The 7,977-nt window shown below is 44.4% G+C and overlaps 1 protein-coding gene across 1 annotated transcript in view; it reads right to left on the reverse strand.

Annotated features, from left to right (window-relative positions):
* The window catches only part of MPPE1 (metallophosphoesterase 1), a 31,654-nt gene extending 23,751 nt beyond the window's left edge, over positions 1-7,903 (reverse strand). The window contains exon 1 of the mRNA XM_054284583.1: positions 7,855-7,903. The gene's annotated coding sequence lies outside the window, so the exon portion shown is untranslated. The remainder of the gene's footprint in view (positions 1-7,854) is intronic.
* Between the last annotated feature and the right edge of the window lie 74 nt (positions 7,904-7,977).

Consider the following 7,977-nt stretch of genomic DNA (forward strand, 5'->3'; position numbering starts at 1 on the left):
GGAAGAGGGTGTGGATGTGACAGGAGCTCATCACTGGCAGGAGACAGGTCAGGTTGGGCTGCAAGCAGGAACTGGGACTGTAATGAGATTAAGGGAAGTGTCACACACCTCTGGCTCCAGGGCACAGCCTGGCATCTCTCCTCCTCCACTCTCAACCCAGTCAGCCATCCAGTCAACTTGTTGAACTTCACACCGGGGTCACAGTGAAAGGTGAAAGCCTTGTCTATATTCAACTCAGGCTTTGCAGTGCTGAATGTGCACAAGATCCCAGCTCTGAGGCTGTCAGCAACCTGGAGTCCATGTGAGGGAAGGACTTGCCATGGTGTTACCTGCTGCCAGGAATCCTGCCTGGGAAGACTTCTGCATTGGTTCCATAGAAGCAGCCACCCAACACTGCTAACTACTGAAGCCTGTGACAAATCACCTTGACTCCAGTTGCCTGGTGTCAAAATTGCTGCTTCAATCAGCAACTGACATGGAATGAACTAGCAATGGACAGTTCATGCTGTGGAAACCACAAGATCACTTCTTGGTAAAAGGACAGCTGGATGTAACTAGCTACAGTAGCAGCAAGGAAAAAATAAACTTGGGAGGGATAGTAGCAGCCAGCAATGCCACGGTGCTGTAGGGAAAGGGAAATCCCATTTTCAGGTAAAGTAGCAATACCCTGAGATGCAGTTACTCAGTTTTATTCTGGTTGATCCAACAGAAACAATGTCTCAGGTAAGGAGACTGTAAAACAGGAATAAAAACTACATACAGAAGAAAATACAGCATATCAGGACGTGTTGAAATCAGAATCATTTTAACTGACTTTGGTTATTGTAAAGGATAGTAGTAATTGTTTCCTGTGTCTTCCAGAGGAGAATGAGCACAAATAAAGTTACTGTCTAACAGAGTAGACATCTCTCATGCCTTCAACTGGATGAGAGGGAGAATTTCTTGATATCAATGAGAAAAATCCACATAGTTCTTCCTCACTATATATTTTAGTAAACATCAGAGAATGATCAGGCATGACTTTGAATAAAGGTACACCTAATATGCACATCACAATGAAAAGAGCAAGTAGACAAAAAGTCCTTTCCAGGCCACTATTTCAACAAATCTATGTTACTGATTTAGAAGAAAACACACTCTGATATAACAGAGATTCTGATTTTTTACAAAACTTTGTAAAATTACTTCAGAAATAATTTTTCCAGTGACAAAGAGAAGCTGAAGTGTAAATGTGCAAAGGAGAGAGATCAGCACAGTGGAATCCCAGAGAGATGTGGAGTCTCCCTCGCAGGAGATATTTGAGAACCATCTGGACACAATCCTGTGCTGTGTGCCCTGGGATGGCCCTGGTTGAGCAGGGAGGTTGGAGCAGATGACCCACTGTCATCCCTTCCAACCCAACCCATTCTGTGACTCTCATGTGTGAAACCTGCAGGCCCAGTTTCCCCAGCTCTTCCAGCAACACAACAACCAGTTCTGGGCACGCTGCTGCTCTCCTGCTTACCCAGGAGTTGACAATGCAGCTGTGCCCAGTCTTTAAGACCCAAGTGTCTTCAAAACTCAGGAACTGTTACCAGTAGTACACAAAAAAGCTGAGAAATAGACCAACAGAGCTAAAATGGAAACAAGAATTCCTGATTTCTGACCTGTAAGGCAGGCCATGCAGCCCCCTTCTTTCCCAGTTTTCCATGCCTGGCAGGGAATTGATGACAGCCAGGTTTCTCAACTATGCAGGAGTTTGAAAGATGCAGATTTTGTCAAACAAGCATTGATCCATCCAAATGACGCAAAAAGCCCCTACTTGTATCTTGCAACTTTTGGGAAAAGCTACAGCTGAAGTTCTTGTTGGTTTAATGATGCACGTTATGATCAAACATCTTCAAAATCACCATTGATTTTGAGAGGCTCCACTTCAAAATGAGCATCCCTTCTTCCAAATTTTAAGATACTCCATCAATTTGTAAAATTGGCCCAAGGTGGGTAGCACTTTTTGAAAATCAAAAAGCTACTATTAGCCTACTTGTGTACAAAATACCCCATTATTTATACAAATGATAAAAGACTGATGTGTACTTGATTAGGAAATATGTTCATTTTCCAAAGATCCTAGCAATACATTATTTTAAAAAACTTCTCAGGGGAAGTGAATGTATGAAATGCAACTAAGATACTTTCCACTGTAAATAATGATAGCAGAAATATTTCCATACACTATTATTCAGCTGATTTGTTGAACACAATCTTTTTTCCTTGCATTTTTGCTTTAATGTAGCTTGGTATGAACAAAAACACATTTCATGCTGGCTTACATAAATGAAAATGTCATTGATTGGAGTGGTGCTGAGTCACCTACTTGCTGCCAGACAGCAAGAATGTGACCCATTTCACCCTTTTTCACCTCCATGTGCACCAAAGTCATTGATTTGTCAGAAAATACATAAGCATGGGATTATACAACCCTACAATATGATGGAACCCTACAGTAACTCCCAAGTGTAGCCTTTTTCTACATGGATTAAAGGTGAATATGTGTCCTTTCAACCCCCAAAGAGAGCTACCATCCTCATCTGATTTTCCAGGAATGAAAATTTTCCTATGAAAATCTACATGCCTTTGTAAATCATGTACAAAATTCACCTGCCCCAAATTAATCTCTTTTATTCCATCCACCCACTGTGTCAGCAGTGACTTCTTCCTGAGTCCCTTCCAGGCTGGAAGATGGCAAGACTAAACGTGATTTTTCTGCCTGGTGTGTTCTGTGGCACAATTGGGGCTGCCAGTCTCACAGCCAAATGCCAGTTGAAAAATCACGGAACAGCCTTGAACAAAATGGCCAACGTGGGATAAAAGGCCCTTTCTCCATCTTGTTCAGATCTTTGGTCACAGAGTAATGATCCCATTTGTGTTCAGGAACCTACCCTGAAACAGGGAGAAGCAGTCTGGCTTTCCCAAACCTCAGAACGACCATTTTGGCTAAAAGCAGAAGTTCAGAGTTCAGTTCATGAACATTTCCTGTATATCAAGAGAAAAAGCACCAAGACATGATTGGATTAAAGGTGACCATTTGCAGAACTGGAAACAAAAAAATGCTTTCTCATAATATATAAGAAAGTCAATTTAATCTTAAAGCTGGCAAAACCAGAGGCAATATTTATTAAAGCAAATTAGGCTACAGGCATCCCTGTCACAGCACACTGACAGAAGTTCTGTATCCCCTTCAGTGATAGGAACATCAAGTTATAATACTAGATTGTTTTCAGTGGATAATGTTCAGTGTTTTCAGTGGATCAAAATACAATACCAGCATGCATGTGGCAGTCTGCTCTTCTCCCTTCAAGGCCAGGGAAAAATACCTTTTTATTTTATACCCAAAGACGTAGTCAAAGGGAAAGAGTAACAGCTTGGGACTGTATAACCTTGTCACAGAACCCCCTAGAGAGAAGAAAAACATCTCTCCTTGTAGAATCAAAGGCACTCACACCTCAGGAAAATTCTTGCAGCCAAACCTCCTGGAAGAGAAAATTTCCCTGGATGACAGAGCCAGTCTGAAAACTCCAGAAAAAAAAATGAAGGATGTCATTTTACCAGTAGAGCTATCTGTTGTACCTTGAAGTGACAAAATATTTCCTTGTTATATTCTACCCCAGGGTAGATCTAAAGGGAGAGCCTTGCACTGTACGTTTAAGACAGTTTCTTAGTTTATGGCAGGAGGGAAAACGTGGACTGTGTCTAAGCAGTGATCCCTGAACCTTCTGGACATAGAGAAGAAAGATGGTCAGAGTATGGCTCTGCATGATAGAAAGGGAACACAAGAAATGTCTCATACACCACTCAGAACAGTGCATTAATCAAGCATTATGCCATAAATAACTCATTAGCGAGCATTATGAAAAACAGTGCCAGTGTTAGGAATTCCTGAGTGTCTCTGATGGAACAGAATGGGATCAGCACAGCTCTTCTGGGGAGTTCAGCAAGAAGAAAGAGCATCTCCTTATGATCTAACTTCCCGTCTTGTAGGCAAAAGGAAAATCTGAGCCAAACAGCCTCTTTCATCAGGTATAAAATCTCCCATTGCAACATTAGGATTACATTAAACTACAACATTGTGGCAGTTTGCACAAACAAAAAGCTGCTCGGCTGGGTTACCACGTAAAAGCAGGCTCAAACTACATGCTTTGTGAGATTCCTGATAAAACCTCTGGGGAAAAGGACTAGAGATGGTAAACAACAATTTTATATGACTAATCCAATATAATCCTATGCTGGGTAAAAAAGCCATCTGCATGGATTCCCACTGAAGCGCACTTTAATAACAGTGCAGCAAGCCTCTGGCTGTCACACTGAGGAAACACTCTTTCTCACTCAGGCTAATAATTCCAAAAGATTTCTTCCTTTTTCATTTTTTTCACCCCTCTGTTTCTATTAAAGCTGTTATACACTTGTCCTCCCATTTTATTCCCTGTTAGGAGATCACCCATCAAACCCGTGAAGTGACAAAGACCCGCACTGGAAGGCATCTGAGGATTCCATGTGGACGGCCGGGTAGCTACAGCGAGGTCACCCTCTCTCTGCAAAACCACAACCTTTTTTATTACATCACTGCAGCCTGCAATTGCTGTCAGAGTAGAGAATGGCAAGCTGTCTGCTGAGGCAGAATTAAACCAATTCCAGCTGCGGCAGCTTCCCCCCACCGGAGTGACCCTGGGTTCTGCCCCGAGCAGAGCGTGGTGGGGACCCCTGTGTGGCACACAGAGCAGCTTAGGGCAGGAAGGGAAGGAGACTGCCACCCCCAGCTGAGCCACACCTAAATCAATTAGGGCTTCACACCCTGGAAGAGAAGGAAATCCGGGACTAGGCTCCCTTCTCTCCTCTGAGGTCAGAGAGAAGAGGTTTTCACCTCCACTGAGCATTCATTGTCTCAGGGAAGGAAGTCTGACATCCACACAAATGTGCCTGGGGCTCAGGAGGATTGAGGCAGACAAAACACCCAAGAAACACTTGTATTTCAGGTTCATCAGGATGGGCCCATTCCAAGTGGACGAGATTAAACACGTGGCGTGTGTGTAGGTTATGAAAGGCATGTGAGAGGAACTGGCTACTGTTTGGGGTTATGAAAGATCAGAGGTTATGAAAGACCTTGGCAGTTATGAAAGATGAGCCAAGAGTCTGATCGAGCAAGACAGAGAGCAGCCTCAACCAGCTCGGGGGTGAATGGATAGTCAAAATCAGCCAGCAGCTCACATGAGGAAGCTCACACTGCCTGGGCAGGTCTAGGCTAAGGAACCTTTGAAAAAAATCACAGGAGAATGATAAAGGGAAATATTACCATTTAAAGCTGTATTTTTTGCAAAGTATTTTGGAAGGTCTTAAAATACTAGCTGCAGTTACTGATTTTGTAAGTATTCTTTACTGGCTCTCTAGTTCTGTTTTAAATTTACCTGCACAAGTGACATAGCTGCAGTGAATCTGTAAAAAATGAGGTCTCATTCAGATATTTTGGCCTCTCGAGTTCAGTCTCTGGCGACCCTATTATTACTATTCTACCACCAGAATGAAGAGAAGGCTGGGGAAATTGTCTTGTTCAAATGCTTATTTTCCAGATGTCACTTCGAAAGAGGACGTACTCCTGCTAAGAAAAATATTGAGGAGAGCACCTCCCCCTCTTTGTAACAGTACTTCTCTGTGATGTTGTGTGTAACTTCCTGTAGATACCTTCAGTGGGGTTACTTGTGTATCCTGCCTACTGCATTGTAGTTCATACTGCCTGCTTTTAAAACATGCCTTAAACAGCCTTCCAAATGCCCCTGCGGCAGCCTAATAACAACAAATCTCCAGGCACAGGCAGACCCAAGGCATACCCAAGGGAAGAAACCATCTGCACTACATCAGAATAGGATCTAGCCTGTTTCAGCAATAGGTATACACTTTTATTGTTGGTAAATTCAGTAACTAAAACTTTGTAGTTCAAGGAAAACCACAGAAAACACTTCTATCATGGTCTGAGATGCTTCCTAGAATGCAAAGCCATGATTAACTGTACATTTTCTTTTTCACCAAAGTTAAAGCTGTCTAAACCACATCTAAGCAGTCCACAAATCTCACCAGGAAATACATTTACCCATCTGGCCCTACACAGAAACTCTCTAAGGAAGGTCCTGAAGATGCCTCATGTTATGGCAGGAGTAAAAAGCACAGATTCCTAGATTTCCAGAACCTCGAGGAAACTCAGATTAAAGAAGGATCCAGATCAATTCTGTTCTAAACTTGTCCAAATTACACTGCATGTTTGTAGGATTATTGCACTTATGGAAACTAATCTAACATAAGAACAAAATAAATATGCATTTGGAGCAAACAAGACTCCTAGAACAATCAGCAGAAAAACTGACAAACATTTGGTGAGGATTTATTTAACAAAATTTCCTCATTTCATGCTGCAACCATACTTTTACACTTTGTGTAATAGTTAATTCACCTTTCTCATAGTTTGTTACCTTTTTTTTAATGATTCAAAATGGGGACTAAAAAATAGTTCATTAAATAGACTGACAGCCTTGCTCTCTTTGTGGCATCCACTGCCAGGGTGCAGCTTAGAAATTTAAAGAATGAAGTTGAATTCCTGTGCTACAATCCACGAAGTTCAGTCCCTTGCTTTAGAAGAAAAAGGTCCAAATGTTTAATTTTAAAAAACGTCTGTTATTTTTGTAAACTGCCTAGGCAAGAGTGTCCCTCTCATCACAAAGTCATCTGTGTCCTACAAGATAAACAACAAAAAAAATAGATCTAGATTTAGGGTCTGTTGCATTAAGTAGAATACCCATGTCAATTTAATTTGGCCTAGTCTCTAGGAAATTAATTAATTTTGTGCTCAGAGATAGTAAATGGTGGTGTTATGCAATTTTCACATGCAAATGTGTTTGCTACTAAAGCGTCTCTATTCTAGCCCTGAAAGTGAAACTGTCAACCACAAAGCAGGTGCTGAAAGACAATAGCAAATTTCATGCACTCTATGTACCTAATGCCTCTTCCAAAAAGCTACACTGATGGACTCAGTCCCTGGGCTCTCTTTTTTCCCATTCAATGCCAAGTGTGCATCAGAACAAGTCATTTGGAAAAGCCTCACTCTGACAGATAAAGTGTGTGTTCCCAACACTCACTCGGTGTTTTAAGCACAACAGTCTGGCTGCTCTATTGCATAAACACGCACTCATCCTGGGCTGCCCTCCTTCTAAGAAGCGGATCCAGAATCGCTCAGCTCTGTTCCCTGCTCTGCCGGCATGGCAATTTGGCTTACACGGATTCTGGAACAGCGGGCTCTGAATTCTCTTCTTCTCATCCTTGACAAATCCAAAATGACACACGAAGACAAGGGGAAAATAGAAAGGGCCATGTATTTCTTACCACACACTTGAACTCCCAAGCACTAACAAGCCGAACTCCCGGGGCCGCTTTTCCCACACTTTTCCCCTTTCCTTCCGGAGATGGCCAATGCCAGCCCTGGCCAGCTTTCCCCCAAAGCCCCGGTACCGCCGTTCCGCGGGACGGCTCTGGGGACACGGGGCAGCGGAGCCCCGAGGGGCCGCTCGGCCTGGCAGCGCGGCTGCTCCTCCTTCTCCCGGGGGAAACAGGAGCGCCCCAGCCCAGCCTGGCGGTCCCGGCGCCATGTCAGGAGGGGCGGCCAGGCCACGGCCACGGCGATGGCGGCGCAGCCTGCCCTCCGCATCCCGCATCCGGCATCCCGCACCCTGCTCTCCGCATCGCCCTGCGCACCCCGCCCGCCGCATCCCGCCCTCCCGGCGCTGCTCTCCGCGGTACCGCCGCCTCTCCCGGCGCTCCTCCGCCCCCGGGGCTCACCTAAAGCCAGCGCCCAGCGCCCAGCCCGCCTTCCCCATTGACCGCGGCGGCCGCCTCTCTCCGCCCCGCTGCGCTCTGGGCGGAGCGCGGCCGGAGCGCGCAGTGACAGCGCCGGGCGGTGTG

This window comes from Melozone crissalis, unplaced genomic scaffold (assembly GCF_028551555.1).
Source record: "Melozone crissalis strain CALT ecotype California unplaced genomic scaffold, PUWL_Pcris_2 ptg000042l_1, whole genome shotgun sequence".
In the NCBI taxonomy this organism is placed as follows: Eukaryota; Metazoa; Chordata; class Aves; order Passeriformes; family Passerellidae; genus Melozone; species Melozone crissalis.